At 41.8% G+C, this 17,942-nt stretch overlaps 1 long non-coding RNA gene across 1 annotated transcript in view; it reads left to right on the top strand.

Annotated features, from left to right (window-relative positions):
- LOC146867495 (uncharacterized) overlaps positions 1 to 17,942 on the top strand; it is a 95,965-nt gene that overhangs the window by 38,956 nt on the left and 39,067 nt on the right. Inside the window, exon 2 of the long non-coding RNA XR_014966099.1 lies at positions 10,000 to 10,073. This is a non-coding gene — a long non-coding RNA (uncharacterized LOC146867495). The remainder of the gene's footprint in view (positions 1 to 9,999; positions 10,074 to 17,942) is intronic.

Raw genomic sequence — 17,942 nt, 5'->3', positions numbered from 1 at the left:
TTTAAAGCCTTGGAAGGAAGGTGAATGATGCAAAGAAAGTAGAAAAGGTTCAAGGGAAAAAATAAAAAGCAAAGGAGAAAGAGGACATCCTTAACGGGTACCCCGTTGTAAAGGAAAATAAGACGATTGAGAGCCATTGGCAAAACCTGAGGGTTTTCATAGTGTCTTCACTTGTTTTTTTTACACTGAGTCCACACTTCTACTGAGAAGTCTTTTGCAAAAAACCCATCACCTTGATTTCTTATGGAAAGTCACTGACTCACATAGGCATCTCCTTACAGCCTATTCGTACCTTGTTTAGCTTTTTGTGGGGGTTCAGACCCTTATTTGTAGTTTTTTTCTAAGGGCAAACATTAACATTCTTTTCAACCTTCACTTTCATTGAGATGAAAGGATCATGGTGCTGAAGTTTCCATAAACGTTTTCTCTTATTTTTTTTCACTGACAATCCTTTGTTTGTTTCATCTTGTTGTACAGTCATCCTAGCTTATTCCAGGTTTTTACACGCTATGTAGTACTAATCATCATTATATTGATTCAAAGACTATTTTGTGAATTACTGCAATATAAATTAAACTTGTCTTACATGTAGCTTACTTGTTATGTTTTCAAACACTGCTGAAATTTCCAGACAAACATTCTTCCATCCAGGATTTTTTTTAACTGTTTATGATATAACAATTTTTCAATAGATAGTCCTTCTTTTTGAACTGCCTTCAAGCTCTGAAATAGGAAGTGAAGTTAGAGGAGGAAGGGGGTGCAGTTCCTGTATCCATTTGCAGCAGGAAAAGTTTGATCAAGAGATAGCCTTTCCTCGATGGTGAAAGAAATGCGTCCCTTCGTTTACTCCTGTGTTAACTTCAATAGATCACTAGGTTGCATTTTCTGCCTTCCAGATCATGTCACTTCCAGTTTAAAAGGTTTAAAGAAAGGCCAAAAAAATGCTTACAAAATAGTTTAAATAAAGTAGATGACGGAAGCATACTTTGGTGTGTAAATGTGGTAAAGGTTCAAATTATATGGCATAAAGCAACATATTTTGATATGATTTGCTCTATAACACGGGACATATTTATCAAGGGTTTGCAACGCAATGGGGTGGAAGAACGACACAAGCAGTAAGCTATATGTAAGAAAATACACAAGTACCCAAATGCATCAAATGTAGGTGAATTCAATTTTGCGAGTCTTTAATAGCGATTTTTACCAAATCGCTATTAAGGGCTCGCAAAATTGAATGTAGGTAGGAATCGCAAAAATATTTGCGGTTCCTTATTATTCCTTAATTGTGAATCTAAAATTGAGATTCGCAATTAAGGAATCCCATCCCATTCATTCCTATGGGCCAAGAGGCCCATAGGAATAAATAGGATTTGCGCCCGCAATTTGTGAGTCACCAAGAGGCACTCGCAAATTGCGGGCGCAATTTCAAGGGTGCAAGGGTTCCAAAAGGACACCATGTTGCACCCCTGAAATGTGCATGTGTGCACATGTGGCGCACATACATGCCATACAGACATGTATGTGTGCCACATGGCACTTTGTAAAAAGACAAAAAGTGCTTTTTGAAATCAAATCGCACAATACCACCAACTTGAAGTTGGTTGTATTTTGCGATTCCTTAAGGCAAAATCGCAATTTGTGAAGCCTACCAGCATGGCATTTAGGGAATCGCCAATTGTGATTCTCTAAATGCTTGCGCAAAATAAGGAATCGCAATTTTGTGATTCCTTATTTTGCGAGTAGGTTTAAACTTACCTACATTGCTCGCAGCCAAATAGCGATGTCAAACACTGAAATTCTGCAAATTTCAGCGTTTGCACTCGCTATTTGGCTTCCTGCATCTGGCCCTTAGTGGTGCAAAAGTTGCGCTGAATCCTCCTGCATCATGCACAAATTAATATATGCAAAATCCAGTTCAAAATACAATGCAACTGTAACGCAGTGGTATTTACCAATATATTACTGCATCACGCATCATGGAATAGAGCAACACAATGATAAAAATGCATCAGAATTGCTGCACATTGGCAACCCAGGCATAAGAAATAATGCAATGGCTGTGGGATAGAAAATCTCAACATCATAGTATACTCTGGCAAGCTCAGCTACGCCATGAAGGTTGCAATACTGCAACTGGGAGTAGCTAGAACACAACCACGTAGGCAATGAAGGGCAAAGGAGCGTGTTTTTTGTCAGTGCATATCCCTCATTCACCTCAGGTAGGAAGAGGAGGTGATACAATTTTACAGACTGAAGAGGGAGCCCATCATGGAATTGCTGGAGATGATAGCGCTGATGTCTTCAGGATCCTTTCAAATCACAGCAGCCAGATTGGCATGCATTTCACAGCAAGCTTTTCCTGCCTTTTTCCCATCAGTGTTGGATGCCGTCATAAAACTCACACACCAAGCAAGGTTTCTACAACATTTTGGGACACCCTCATGTGCTTGGTGCCTTTAATTGCACAGGTGCAATTTGTTTCCCCTGCAGCCACATCGCACCTGTACAGAAACCATAAGTAAAATTACTCCATAAATTTCCAGGCAATAGTGGACCATCATGGAATGTTCATCACTGTCCTTGCAAAATTCCCAGGAAGTCCACATTATGCATACATCTTCTACCACAGTACTATCAATGAGCGGTTCCAGAATGGCAGATATGGGAATTGCCTATTCATTGGTAAGGAAAGCTGAACTATTGAATATACCAACAAACAATTTGTAAAGGTATGGCATAATACCCTTCTCTTTGTTTGTGTCTGGATCTTGTGTCATGTGAACATTGTGGGAATAGCTTACTGTAAAAGGTAGCCAATGATGCCCCAGTGTGTGATACGATGCTGCAATAGAAGCAGCAAAATATGAGAAGTGTTGTGTCAGCTCACACTGCGTGATTGAACAGAAGCATACTTTCTGCAATGTAAAACACAACAACTAACAAATCATGTGGTCCATAATTATCATCAATATAAGAAGCAAGGTTACATTTTAGAAAAATTTGAGTTGTGTTTGTGCGCAAGCATGGTTGAATGAGTTGTAAATACTCCACTAAAACACAGCCATTGAACACATCTTGTATCCTACACATATGTGTCACACATAGCAGTTTATCAAAGTATCAGGATATCCATATATATAAAAGTATCAGGATATCTATATATATATTCAATGAAAAAACCATAGGTTTCACACATGTTATAGTTAGCTGGAAATTTTACTGATAAAAAAACAATGAAATTCCCCCGTTATAGTTACTGTAGGCAACTATAACTCACGCGACCGCAATCCTCTGCTGATGCTAATACTGTATTTAGACACTTATTTGCCCATGTCTTCTTCCATTAAATTTTAGCTATACATATTTTACAATTTTTTTTTTTTCATAAAGACACATATGTCATCAGCAGAGGATTACGGTCGTGTGAGTTATAGTTGCCTACAGTAACTATAACGGGGGAATTTCATTGTTTTTTTATCAGTAAAATTTCCAGCTAACTATAACATGTGTGAAACCTATGGTTTTTTCATTGAATTAGCAAGGTTTTTTAAATGCTAATTCCTAACTATAACGTGTGTGAAACCTATGGTTTTTTCAGTGAATTTGTACGGTTTTTTAAATGCTAAGTTACTTTACGCCATTCGTGGCGTGCACGCCCACTTAACGCAGTTCGTTCCGCGCACCGCGCGCCCACTTTACGCAGTTAGTGCCGTACACGCAAGGTGGGCACGCAGTGCGCTACGCGCACCGCGTGCCCACGTTACGCACCGTGCGCACATGGAGGACATATTATGCGCTTCCTTGTGATAGGTAATCTGTTAAATTTAATTTGTAAGTGATGACAATAATATGCCATGCACAGAGAGTGTTTTTTTTTTTTATTAAAATTTTTAGCGTAAGCGCACCGTACGCGTACGGTAAGCGTAATCGGCGAAATTTTCAAAAAATAAAAATTTACCGTTTTTGGCCTTGGGGGATCTTTGAGGACTCAACTAACATGGCTATGTGCATGGGCGCTGTCTAAACAGCCCCTTTATATGTTTTTTGCCTTTGTTTACAGCCCCCCCCTCAGAGTGCGAGAGAGAAAATGGCGGCCACCGCTTCCCGGTTTCGACCGATTCGAATGTTTACTTAGATGTAACAGCCAATCAGAATCGCGCTCGCGCACGCCACCGTACGCGTACGGTAAGCGTACCGTAAGCGCACCGTAAGCTGGCTCAGATATATATATTGATTTAAAGGCTATTTTCTCAGAATCTACTGAACAGATTTACACCAAACCTACAAAAGGCACTTCCTTGACCTGAGGACTACCTCTCTGCCAAATTTCTAGTAATTCTGTTCAGCCGTTCGGGCTGTAGCCCTGTCTAAAGGTCCTATGGAAAAATGCATGGGAAAAACGCGTTTTGGGACCCCCCTTTTATCTCAGCCCCCGCTTGACGAATCACCCCGAGACTTTCAGGGTAGGAGCGGAGCGTAGCGCCCCACCTATTTTGAAAAATTCGCGAGGATTCGTCGACCGGCGCCAAAGTTATTCAAAATAGAATGTTGCGGATTTCCTATGGAAACGTGGTCCTAACTATAACTACCTACTGGCGACCGCCAGTAGGTAATATATATATATATATATATATATATATATATATATATCTATATATATATATCTTTCTTTATTCAGGTGCAAACGCATCCATAAAAGATACAGTCATACACTCATGCGATAAAAAGGAAAATACATCACATAATATATAAAAAAGCATTTCATGCAGCTAAAACATCAATACATAATAAAACAGTACAAATTGATAAAACTCTGGGTGACAAAGCTGTACACACCCTCGCGCAAAAAGAACTTTACCAATGCAGGCCACACAGGTTCAGTCAATTCTATAGAGCCTAGATCTGTAAGCGGCCCGCAAACAACGTATCACTGCACAGGATGTAAAGGGTTTAGGTAACAACTGTAAGTGCAAGAGTGCCACTGTAGCCTGCCTAAACTTCAGACTTTCTAACAAGGGCCGGAGGAAGCATTTTCTCGGTAATGAAAAATATTTACACAGTAATACAAAATGTAATGTGCCCTGAGGAGATTGAAGATCACAGCCACAGGGACCTCTTTGGTCTGACGGAAAAAAAAACATGCCGGGGATGCTAAAAACATGATGAAGCTGATTGAAGCTGAAACGTGTGATTAAGAATTTATCATGAGCACTAGCTCACCGAAAGATATGGTTCGATACCCGGAACCGACTTTACCATAACAAAGGCCCTCACTGAGGATTTACTAAGCTCAGTGTTCTGACAATTCACAGTAAAAAATATATGATGTAGTTCTTTTATGATTTTAACGTCCCCAGAATTTAAAGTGTCGTGGCAAAGAAAATGTCTGGCCTTCCTATAGCCTGGAAAGACTCCATTACGTATCGTATCCCTGGAATTTTATTGATGTGTTCCAGGGCCAGCTAATCCGATAGGATCGTACAGTTAAAACACTTATGCTCACATGTCCATATCTTTATCCAGCACACTAAAGGTTTCATTAACACTTGATCCACCAGATAACCAACCCCTAGCTCTTCATGCACAGACCAGGCTGGCGTGCTTTGGGGACTCGCAGGACCTGACGGAAAAACGTATTTTCCGCCACATGTAACCTGTGTGGGGGTACATACCCCCAGATTTCACTACCGCATAAAACTCTAGAAATGCCTTTAGACTTATACAGTTTCAGATCAACCTCAGGGGGCCCATGAACCCAATCTACTTGCAAAGCTAGTCATGGCTCCAAGGGATTTCTTCAGCTCGCTCAGCAAAGTATCAGGAGCACAAATGGAAAAAGAACATCTAAATTAAACCTGGGCAGAGTTCGCAGAGTTCTGCTATGCGGAACTCTGCGAAGTGCACAAAAACCTCCACTGCGCTACACGGAGCTCCGCAAGTGGCGGAGTGAGTTAGAAAAAATGCAGTTCGCAGTAATTTTCGACCCCTGGGTGTTTGTCTGTGCTGCAAAGTTATTGTGAATGGCACCATGCACAGCGCAAGTGGGCGCAGCTTCCTTTCTGCTGCTCGAGTGGATTTTTTACTCAAGCGGCTGGTTTTTTCAAAGCGAACAGACGGTTTCCTAATGCGAGCAGTCGCATTGAAAAATCCAGCCGCTTGTGTTGAGAAATCTCGCCAGGAGGTTGATTTCCCTCACTCGCCAAAGTGACGTTGATGTGCATGAATGAGAAAAAATCTCGCCGGGAGGTAGATTTTCCTTGCTGGTGCTCGCCAACTTGATGTTGATGAGCTTGAGTTTTTCAGAAAGCCGCATAACGCAGAGTGCAGAAAACTCCGCAAAATCCGCGAGCGGAGCGGAGTTCACCACCCAGACTTATTCTAAATTCCATGTATGTCACTCACTGAAATTGTAGTATCAATTCTTGTATAAATGTGTACTCTAGTAACATACGTGATACCTAAAGATCAAAGTGCAGCTAAATCCCAGGCATTCCAACATACAAGGTTTAAATAAGCACAGATAATAAACCACATTGACATACTTCAGTAATATGATAGATGAATAAGTTAATGCCTCAAGTTGCCTACATTTCCTGCATCTCAGGCCATAATTGTAATACTGACACAATTAAAAAATAGGCTCTGAACGATGTAATACACTAGGAAGAAACCTAGGAGAAAGGTAACGGAGATGAGGTATCACAGTGTAGAAACAATCTCAACATTTAACTGTTTCACTGTAGATATATGTCCATACACTTCATTGACAAACTCCACTCCCCCGTCCACATGACCTGGACAGTACTGGAATCATTCCCTAATGCAACTAAGAATCACCTGTTCCATAAAGAACAGAGATGGATTTTCCGCCATTCTACACATTCAACAGGACTGAATGACAGCATACCTTGGGGTGAGATACATAACTGATGCACCTCAACAAAAAACCAACCCCCCCCCCCTCCATTCTCATTTTTTAATTCCTCCTGAGAGACTTGACTCTTACCGTCTGATCCTATCAAACTGAGCCATCCCTGTGGCCTCCCTTCTATATTGACCTAGATAACATTAATGAGTGCTCCACCATTGATGTGTGCTCCTTGTTTTTACTGACACCGCAGTTACATGGTTTAACTTAGCAACTGGTGGAACTCCCCCTTTGCGCAATTTTGTGATTTATTGGCGGCCCCTTGGTAAAGCATACAACTATTGAGTTAAGTACTCCAACACTTCTGCTATCATATAGTAATTGGATTTAAGATTCAGTCATTTTTTGCATCACCAGGGTAATTTATCCCCTAGGTCTAACTGTCCATCACTTCACTCCAATATGGTGCTGGCTCATTCTACTACCATATTCCGATATGGCACTGGCTTTTGCCACAGTTCCTTACCAGCGACAGTGAGAAGGATTAGCACTGCAGGCGCATCATTATGACGTATCCAGCGATTTCCCTTTTTCTCGTGTTCCAGCAAGAGCCAAGCCAGGGCTATATCGCACTCCTTCCATGGCGATCCTATACCGTGAGTAACTCTTCGTTCATTTATCTTTCTTGAGGGATTACCTCCTATGTGGTTATTTACCACCACATGGGGAGCCTTCCTCTTCATTACATTTGTTTATTTTTTAATCTTTTTACCAGGCAGTATGATGCTTATGTAGCGCGACACCTCCACTGCTTATGGAGCCTTAGCCCATCTACATTAGTGGTAAGGCCCCTTATCTATCCTGGTGTTTACTTTCTATTGCGCATAGGAGACCTTAGCTTCACTCTCTCATGATTAGCACTTAGTTTGTGCATACTTTTAAGCAAACACACTTTTCTACTGGTAATGGTGTGTGTTTCCACATTTTTCTGCTAAACCTTGGTCACCATTGCTGTGTATTATTTCATTTGTATGCGGTATGATAATAAACAGGGGCACCATATTTAGACTCACCTCTAGCCAGATTTACACACGAAGTAACTTGCACTTTCGTGGCTGTCACCAAATCACTTAATGAAACTTCTTCCAATGGAGGAGTCACTCATTGTCAGGATCATCGATATTTTATGACAATTGATGTAGTGCTATCCCCACTGAGCATGCCATGGCTCTCCATATCTATCCCTATTTCAGTGTCAGTACTGTTATTTAATATTATTGCTGCTCTCTTTCTCTTTCTTTTCCAGGTCAGTTTACTTATCAATTGCACCAGATCTACTTTATACTTTAATGCACTGGAACTGGTACGCCTTTAAATGACACATGCACTTCTGCCCGTCCCCCTCCCTATGAGTCGTTTAGCTTTTTCATGGTCCTGACGAATTGTCTTGATCCTTTGTGAAAACCTTTTGACAAGAAACATGTTGATCAACACTTATATTTAAAGCCAATGTAGACCATTATTTCCACTCTGGCCTACATTTGATTTTAGTGTGACTGATGGTTTCACACATTAAATGTTGGCCTTTTGAATACCTCGAGTGATTTTTAACCTACCACCCTATTCACTTCCAAACACCCTCACATAAAACACCACACTTCACTATGGCAGCTCAAAAGAACTCCGGCAAAGAGCCCCTATTGCAGGGCCCATTGGGCATTGCAGCACTGGCCCAACGAGGAGCTGCCCTATAACGAAGCATGACACCCCTTGGGGTGTGTGAGGGCTCTTGCTCCTGAAGGATCAGATCCCCTGACTTGATCCCTCAGGTTCCCCATACCTTCTCTAATATAGGAACTGCACGCCTCTGTGTATATTTAAAGTCCTGGGGGCGCGTGTGCTGGACCTTTAACGGCCCTTTGTCCCTCTTTGAGATAGTTTATTTAGGTAGGGCTTGAGCCATTGTGGCCATGTCTAGGAAGTGGAGAGGGAAACATTTTATGGCGGGAGAAGTTGGATGTCGGATCTGACTGGTGATGCACTTCCTGCTGCAGATGCTGGCAGAAGGAGGAAGAGTCAAAGGGTTGATGAGAGTGGGTATGGTGGTACACGGGCAAGATTGCCCAATAGGAATGCTCTGCCTCCTAACTGAAGCATCGTTGGGTGGTCGAAATTGCCTGTGATGCTGATGTGCTGGACCTGCTGGGTTCGAAGATGGAAACCCCTGTAGGTATGTGTTAATGCACTATCAGTGTATAGTAATGTAAATAACTTCTTTATGGTACACATCAAAATATAGTTGCAATTTGTGAATGCCTTGTAACACACAAGGCAAAAGAATGACACCAAGTGGCAGACGTATCAAACTGTCACACAAAGCAGCACACATGGCGTACATGCTGTGTTGCATTACAGGGAGTTAGCACTCTTGATGCTAAGTAATGCAAACCAGCCATGTGTCCAAATGAGGGTTACTATTTAGCAATATCCAGCACCGAAGAAGGTTTGGCTTGTAAATGTAATTGTATTCATCATTTATTGCTGCTTTTCCTTACCCATGTGATGCAAACACTGCACCATATGTGGCTAAATCATCCCCTATGGCTAGATTCACAGTACAGATCATTATCCATGCTGCACAAGGTATAAGGTATGTGTGTGTGGCAAGACTAGTATGTATGTACCAATGGACAAATTGATCAATTCTTCATGCAGCTCAATACAGCAAGTCACCTTGCTGCACTGAGCTGAGTGAAAGGGCCGGAATGCATCATATTTAACATATTACGGTGCATTCCTGTACTTTCCTAGTGCTGGCAAACCTTTGCCACCTAGTGCCAATGCTTGCACCCTTGCATCATGGTGCAAGGGGCTGTGATAAGGCGGGCCAGAAGTTCTTAGAACATCACATGCCTGGGGCCTGATTTGGACATATGACGTAAGACATTTCTGACCTTTCACCTTCTGGCAGATCATCCCTACAAGGTGACTTGATGCATTCCATGTTCTGTAAATGTATACATATGTGTGTAAGGGTGTCCAACTGTGCCATGACACTGGTATGTCATAGTGCTTAGTTTAGATTTGGAAGTGTGTGTAGGTGTTCTGTTTTTAATGCAATTTCTCAGTTTTTGTTTTGCAGGTGGAAATTGCCCATTCACACAAGCCAAAGTTGACTGCTTCAGGGATAATGATGCTGAAAGTAAGTGCCAAGACTTCATGGTTGTAGCTCTGTGACAAGTGTGTGTGATCTATAATAGCTGTAACAGTGCGATGTGTATGGGGAGGTTTTTATCGCCTGCCAACTAATCACTTACATTTATTGAGCAAACACAACATCACGTGTAAACAGATTGTACAATAAACAAGAAGGTGTGGTAATGTAAGTGTAGTGTCAGTAATGGTGTGGGTAAGTTGTTCTGCAGTAACCCCACTTGAAATATGGGGATGGTATACTTGTGAGAGTACCTGTATGTCATACCTAATGGCACATTGAAGAAACATTTATGACAGTGTCACCAGGTTAGACATCACACTGCAGTTATTGTATGTGAGAAATCAGGACCTGTTTGCAGGGTCCTTCTGCGTTTTATCCCCATTTCTACTACTAGGCACTGGTTTTCTAACTTTGATTGTGCCCTGGGCTCTGCTAACCAAACCCAGGGCCTGTGCTTGGATTAAAAGTAAATGGTTTGGTATAAAATATAATTGGCAATGACAGACCCCTGTAAATCCCTAGTATATAATAATGAAAGGGGGATTCAAATTACCTATAAGTCCCTAGCATATGATAGGGCAGGGAGGTTTAGGGGGCCAATAGATTTGCTCGCTAGAGTGTGCACTCCTGAGTTGCCTGATGTCATTTCAAAAGCATCCCAGCTTTTCAGGCGGCTTTTAAATTGTAATTATAAGCAAATTGGTGTTAAAGGTACTTTCAAAGTAGTAATCTACCTTATTTTTACATATAAGTCAGCCTTAAGATCTCTCCTAGGTGCCCAGGGGTAGGTTGCCATTTACCTATAAGCAGGGATATTATAAAATATGTTTTATAAACCCTGGTGAGGGAAAAAGTGACAATCTCATTTTTCACTATTGTGGATAATGAGCTCCCTATGCTGACATTGTAATATTTTATTGAAGTACAAATATTGCTAAGAAGGAGCAAAAATGACATTGAAGGATTTAAAATGATAGTTATGACAAATCCAAAAACGTGTCACTGTTAGATTTATAACTATCACAGAAAATAAGTTATTAAACTTTCTTTTCTGTAAGCCAAAATCCAGCCTTCCAGCTGCTCTCATCTGATTGGCCAGCCTCTGCCAGACTGAGCCAAGCTATCTTAATGAGGTGTGAAGTAGCCTTCTAGAGAGACAATGGGTATCTTATGGAAGGAGAACTGAAACAGCAGAAGGCAGGAGGGAGGAGGGTTTGGCAAACTGGTTTTCAAAGGGAGAATGACACTTTAGGACAGCACAGGCTTACCCCCCCCCCCCTCCCACACACACATCCTGCAACCCCAGTCACACAGGAGCCTCAGTAATTAGATTAAAGAGAGGATTGGGAGGGGAGTGTTAGATAATCTTAGTCACATCAGTGGGTTGGCTTAGCCTCATCTAAACTCCAAGAAAAGTATTGCTCTGTGTTGGATTTTGAGAGAATAGTGCTCTCTGGGACAAGTATATGCCACTCTTTGGAGAAAGTGGTCACACACCTGGCTGGCACCCTGCATCCCATTGGTCAGGGTTGCCCCCCTACTTGACACCCAGAAACACAGTATAAATATGGAAGAGATACCCAGCAACTCAGATTTTCTGCCTGAACCTATAAGGAGAAGAAGGACTGCCCTTCTGGAACCCTGTCCTGCACCCCAGAGCCCACCAGGGTCATCTCCACCAAGAAGTCCCCATCCTGGAGTGCATCCAGTGGACTTTTAAGGATTTGGACAGGTACACTGTGGGAACTGTAGTCCTAACATCCCAATGACCATCTAAGAGATTTCAGACACCTGACTCGGTCTTGTGGACACTTTGAACTCTCAAAGAGATCTGGAAGAAAGTTCAGAAGTTTGGAGATGTTTGGTGAACTTTTTTGAAAAAGTTCCATAAGGTGACAGAATCAAAGTTGAGAGTCAAGCCAGGTTCCTTCAGTGCAACCGACCTGGATTTCAAGTTCATCCCTCTGAAAGCTCTGGAGCTCCAGACTTCTAGGATTTGACCGGGCCTTGCAGAAAACCAAGCAGACATTGATGAAAATCCAGCCTGAAGATGACCTTCACTCAATGTCGAGAGAAAAAGCTCCAGAAAAATGACTACGTGTGAAGGTAAAATTTGGCCACAAGCCTCCCGCTTAGTGTATCCGACCAGGGCTCCATTGCGGCCAGGCTCAAATTTTGACTGTGTCCCGGTCAAGCACAACCAGATGTCCCAATTTGGCACTGTACTTTTTGTAAGCACTAGAAAGTGATTATTTATATCTCCAGTCCCCTACATTGGATTTTTGTCATTATGATGTCAATTTGTTCATCAAATATAGCCTATTTTTATAAATTGGAGTTGGAGTTTTGTTGTGTTATTGTATTGTCTTACTTATTTAATGTATTGGGTTTTAAAATGCTTTACACATCTGTCTCCTAAGTTACGCCTGCTGGTTGTTGACAGCAACCAAGGGTTGAGCAAGGGAATAATTTATTGAGACCTTGACTGATTCTTTTATTGTGTTTTGTAGTGTAGGTCCTATATCCCTGATAGGGTCTGCTCATTGGAATAATGTACACTATAGTTTTGACATGGGACTGAGGTCAGTATGTCTCTATCGAGTACATTAAACTTAATTACTTGTGTGTGCCAGCTAACTCAGAGGTCGCTAGAAACTTCTCGAATATACAAGAAGGGATTAGTTTCTGACAACCGCATAAACATGACAGCTTTGTTTCCCTTAGAGTTGGAACAATCTCAGAACCGTGGAAACAATAGATAACATTTTCACACAGTCAATCGTGCATGCTTCGTTTCTACAGAGTTACACAGAAATAGATACACGGGTGTTTCAATAGAAAGGGTTTATTGAACAGTCTTTTTTCTCATGCAAGAGATATGAACTGCTACAATCGTAAGACAGGATGTGAAGTACAATACGTACAGGGTTAGCAGTAAGATAAAATAATACTGCAATAGCATGGTTTGTAGCTGTGACATATATTCATAAAATACATACAGAAATAACACAGGCTAAAATGTGAATACTCATCTGATGCTTCTAAATAGTTCTACCCCAGTGTACCTAACCTAAGTGTAGTACGAGGTAAGAAGTAGGTGCTGTTTTCTAAAGTATAGCTAGCTATAGTTTTAGTTTTGCCAAGAGTTGCCAAAAGTTTCTCTAAGTTCTAGTCTTCTCCATACCTTAGAATGTGTGAGGTTGGAATCTGTTTCCGGGACTCGATATCTAACACCCCGCAAGGGGAGTCAGAAACACTGGAGCTGGATTCTCTGCGAGGAGGATGACAGTGTCTGGTCAGTGCATCAGGCGGGAACTCGATCTCCTTCCAAACTTGCTGTGGCGAACCGCAAGTAGGCAGTCGAACTGGACCGTATCCGGAACCGTGGTTTGCCAGGGCAAGTGCAGGTATATTTATACGTTGAAGGTGTTTAGGAAAGCCTGTATTTACATAAAAGTCGGGCATCGGATCATCATGAATGAACCCCTAAGGAATAGATGTTCATGCATAATAAATGAGTTCTTGGAGAAATCAATATCCAAGCAAGGGAAATTCCTAAAGGCTTAAGAGTCTGGTTTTCCAAGAACTCGTTGTGAAGTGGATTGATGGATTTAGGAGACCATGCCTGTATTTCACGGGTACTCATAGTACGGCCCGCGGGCTGCCTGCGGCCCGGCAAGCCTTCCTTGTCGGCCCGCGGACTTTGCAAACATCGTACCCGTGTTTAAAAAAAAAAAAAATAATGAGTGTTCCTAAACACTGCCGGTTGCACCAGCGCGACTCTGACTCTGCTCTGTGGGTGCCGCGGGCGGTTCCAGGGATAGTCAGAGTGGAGCTGCGGGGCCTAAGAAGAGGTGAAATGCAACAATTAACATGCAAATGTTCTTTTAAAGACCTGTGAAGTGCTCGGGTGCGGCTGTTGGTGTGCCCGGGAAGCTCTCTCAGCCGGCTGACACACACGCAGGGTGGAATGACAGAGGATGACAGAGGGAGGTAGAGGGAGGGAGACAGAGGGAGAGGGAGGGAGGGAAAAGGAGGGAGGTGGACTGAAACATGACTAGTATCCGGACGTGAGGCCTACACGTTGCATTGTGAGGTGATGTCATATAGTGTATGTGTGGAGTAGCCACTTTGGTTTGGGACAAGCTTACTAGGCGCTTGCAAGATTTCATAGCGGTTGTAAGAAAACATTTGTTCTTTATTTTAACCTACTGTGTGATGTCTGTGTTTATTATTAGACATAATTCTACAATACTCAACTATTTAAAGAGAATAATATAGGCCATAGCAAAAAATAAGAACAAATACACTGCAGAATTATTAAATAATATTGTTTCCTTTTATTCTTTGGTCATTTCAATATCATAATTCTGGCATTAAGAGGGAAAGATGGTTTGTCTGTTCGTTTGGTTAAAATATTACAAAATATCTAGTATTCAGCCTTCTGCTTCTTTTGTACAAAAGACAAACAGGGCAATATTGAAGGGATGATGTGGTTGGGTTTACTTGAGAGCTTTTGTAAGATTTTAGAAGAAATAAACTAAACCTCAAAAGGACATTTTCTCTTTTGAAATTACCCATTGTAGCTGAAGTTCCTAAGCAATTTATAAATTGATGCCATCTTGTTTCTGCTTCCAGTGAAATAGATGTGTACCGATATGCTGGTCCACCGAAGCAGGGAACGCTTGGAAAAAAATATCCCCGTTCTGGAGTATTATAAATGTTATTCCAGAGGACAAAAAAAGGAGAAGGCTGTGACAAAAGGTAGCTGTATTAAGAAAGCTGGCAGCATTTTGGGATTTTTAGAACATTACATATGATCAAGTTATAAGAGACCACCTTTTAAATAAAGACAAGAAGTAAGGATGTGCCCACACTTAATGTCACTATAAACATATCAAAGGCGATTGAGCGGTCTAAAAGATATGTTGAGGAAATGCATGCTAAAGAGAAAACGAGGATAAGTGCTTTTTCTCAAACAATTCCTAAGAAGAAAAAAGGGGCATGGCGACAAAGGAATCAAACACAACTTCCGAAACAAGACAAAAGCCATGTTGTCACAGTGGTAGCCAATCACATTTAGCCAGCTGCAGATTTGCTCCTTCAGTTATTAAAATATGCAGTCAGCATGGCCATGGAGGATATGTTTGAACTGTATGTTTGAATATAAAGAGGTTGAAGTTAATAATGTGGACAAACAGAACTCTTCTGAAGAAACTCGTAAGGAGAGGGAAGGAGACAGACAGAGGGAGGGAGAGAGAGGGAGGGAGACAGACAGAGGGAGGGAGAGAGAGAGAGGGAGAGAGATGTGTGTATGCCGGGTCTGGAGGCTCAGAGACAGAAGGAAACAGACAGCGGGAAGGAGAGGGAAGGAGACAGACTGAGGGAGGGAGACAGAGTGAGGGAGAGAGAAGGAGGGAGACAGACAGAGGGAGGAAGACAGAGGGAGGGAGAGAGAGAGAGAGAGAGAGAGATGTGTATGCCGGGTCTGGAGGCTTAGTGGATGAAGGCATCCGCTGCAGGGACCTGTGTTCAACCTCTTGGTCACATTTTTTTAGTGGCTTTACCCCCGCCATCTTCCCCCACTGACCCCGCCCCCACCAGTGCAGCCCTCGGCCACAAACCACACTGTAAATTTGGCCCCCGAGAGAAAGTTTGTGAGTACCCCTGCTGTATTTGGTTAGCATGGACAATGCCTAAATAAGGGCTGGATTTTCTATGCCTAAATAAGGGCAATATGAATTGTACCTATATAAGGGCATAAATCGGGAAACCTATATACGGAATCGAAATCTACACACAACACCCACTCCAGTTTCATATGAATGATATTACTAAATCCCAAACATGCTAAACATATCTAAAAGAAAGTATCGCATGATTAGCTAAAACATGCTAAAACATATCTAAAAACATATGTCCTAAAAATGCATTACAAAACCATTGCTATGCATAAGGTGCTGTACATATTAAAAGCAATATTTCATTCTAAGCATATGTGTGCATTGGAAATGCTAAAAAGAATGAACAAGACATATATACACATGAATAAATGGCTCGTTAATACAGAAAAAAAAGGGCTGAAACCATTTCATATCAGGTTAACACAAATCAATTGTTGATGTGACAAGGTGGCATAATGTCCCTGGAAGATTTTCAAATAATTCCGTTCTCTATGAATAGTTCTACTATAAGCAGATTACTGTGCCAAAAAATGAAAAAAAAATACAAATTTGGAAAAAACTATTTATCATAGGAAAAAAGTTCCAAAGTTAGTCCCTTGTCTGAAAAGAATGAAGGCCAAATTCAGAGTCTCATCGGAACACTGTGTGCCTGAATAAAAAGTCAGTGTGTGGGCTTGGAGAAAACATGAAATCTTCTAATCCTGTAGACAAAAAGTCATCTACCGTTGTCTGTGAAAGGTGGAATACCTTGTTTAAAAGATTAACTGCACATAGATGTGAACTATCGCCTTCAGAATTGGTTGCATCAGCAATGTTCGAATCGGATGTTACCTGCTTGCCTAATGTTTCTTCTCGTACCTCAGCAGTAGCAATTTGTGACTGTGAGATCCCAATGAATGCCGTCATCAGGATTGGTAGCTGTTGGGGACAACACAGAGATGGGCCGTTTCCGGGTCCAGCAGAGTATCGATATCCGTAGGCATGACTGATGGGAGTGTTAGACAGATGTCTAGCACATATTCTTCACCGCAGAGCAGGCAGCGTAGAACAGGTAAGATGCAATCTTGCCAGATTGGTCTGAATGACAGAAACCATGTGGTGTTTAATTCTCGTAGATGAGGTAAACGCAAAATTTGGATGATGCGCTCATGACACTTCATCTCCAATAGAGCTCTCTCTATGGTGCCTGGAGTGACGCTGGTGATTTGGCTTGCCATATCGTAGAAGTAGGAGCAAAAATAGGATCCCTGTAACGAGTGCTAAAAGGAGCGGCAATCCGCCAAACACAGAGTGCACGAAGTTTGGAAATATGCTGAGGACTGCTTGAAAAGGTGCTAACAGTCCTGCACATACATTCTTATATACGTGTATAATACCGCTCGTATCAGACATGTTTAAGATACGACCTAACATTTCGGAGAAATATACAGGGCAGTTTGTATACAAAAGGGTATGCATCTCGGCAGAAGTCCTTGCGACTTGGAGATCATAGGTTTCTCTGGCCGAGGTCAGTGGCACTGTTTTCTGTAAAAGAATGTCTTTCATTCTGCTTAGAGTATCAATTCATATAGAAGAGGTGTTCAGTGAAGGCCATAAACGTGACTCCCTGACTGTGTCTATTTGTGGAGACAAGACTTGCATACAGCAAGTGACCCTGGATGTTACCGTAACTAGACATGGAATACCTGGCAACATGCCACAGCAGCTGTGATCATTCAACATAATGTAACTCCCATTAGAAAGTTGACCAAAAATTGGATTAATCACTGCAGCCGGTGAACCTTGCAGGTGACAGGTTAAGTTTGTAGTGGAACCATCACAGGCCCGTGTAAGTTAATACCCTGACAAAGGAGAGAACCGCTTAGTGCGTGTTCACAGTTTTCACCGCTAAGAAACACTTCACGTTCCTCACTCCAACATCTATGTATGTAAGGTAAATCCCAGGATGTCTTGATGTATTCTTTACCCAACCTTTCATATTTGCCCACTGGTATATGTTTTAGGCAATACTGAAAATGGAAAGTTGTAACAAGCAGAGTAATTTTACCTTGTATGATCTACTCAGTAGCTGGTTTTTCTGCCACTGTGAATGGTAATTTTTCCAGTTTTTCAATGCTCAGCATAGTGTAGTCTGCTCCCCTTTGTGCCAGTCTGATTTGCTTATCAGTGA

Source organism: Triturus cristatus, chromosome 1_2 (assembly GCF_964204655.1).
Source record: "Triturus cristatus chromosome 1_2, aTriCri1.1, whole genome shotgun sequence".
In the NCBI taxonomy this organism is placed as follows: Eukaryota; Metazoa; Chordata; class Amphibia; order Caudata; family Salamandridae; genus Triturus; species Triturus cristatus.
This window is presented reverse-complemented; position numbering and strand designations above follow the sequence as displayed.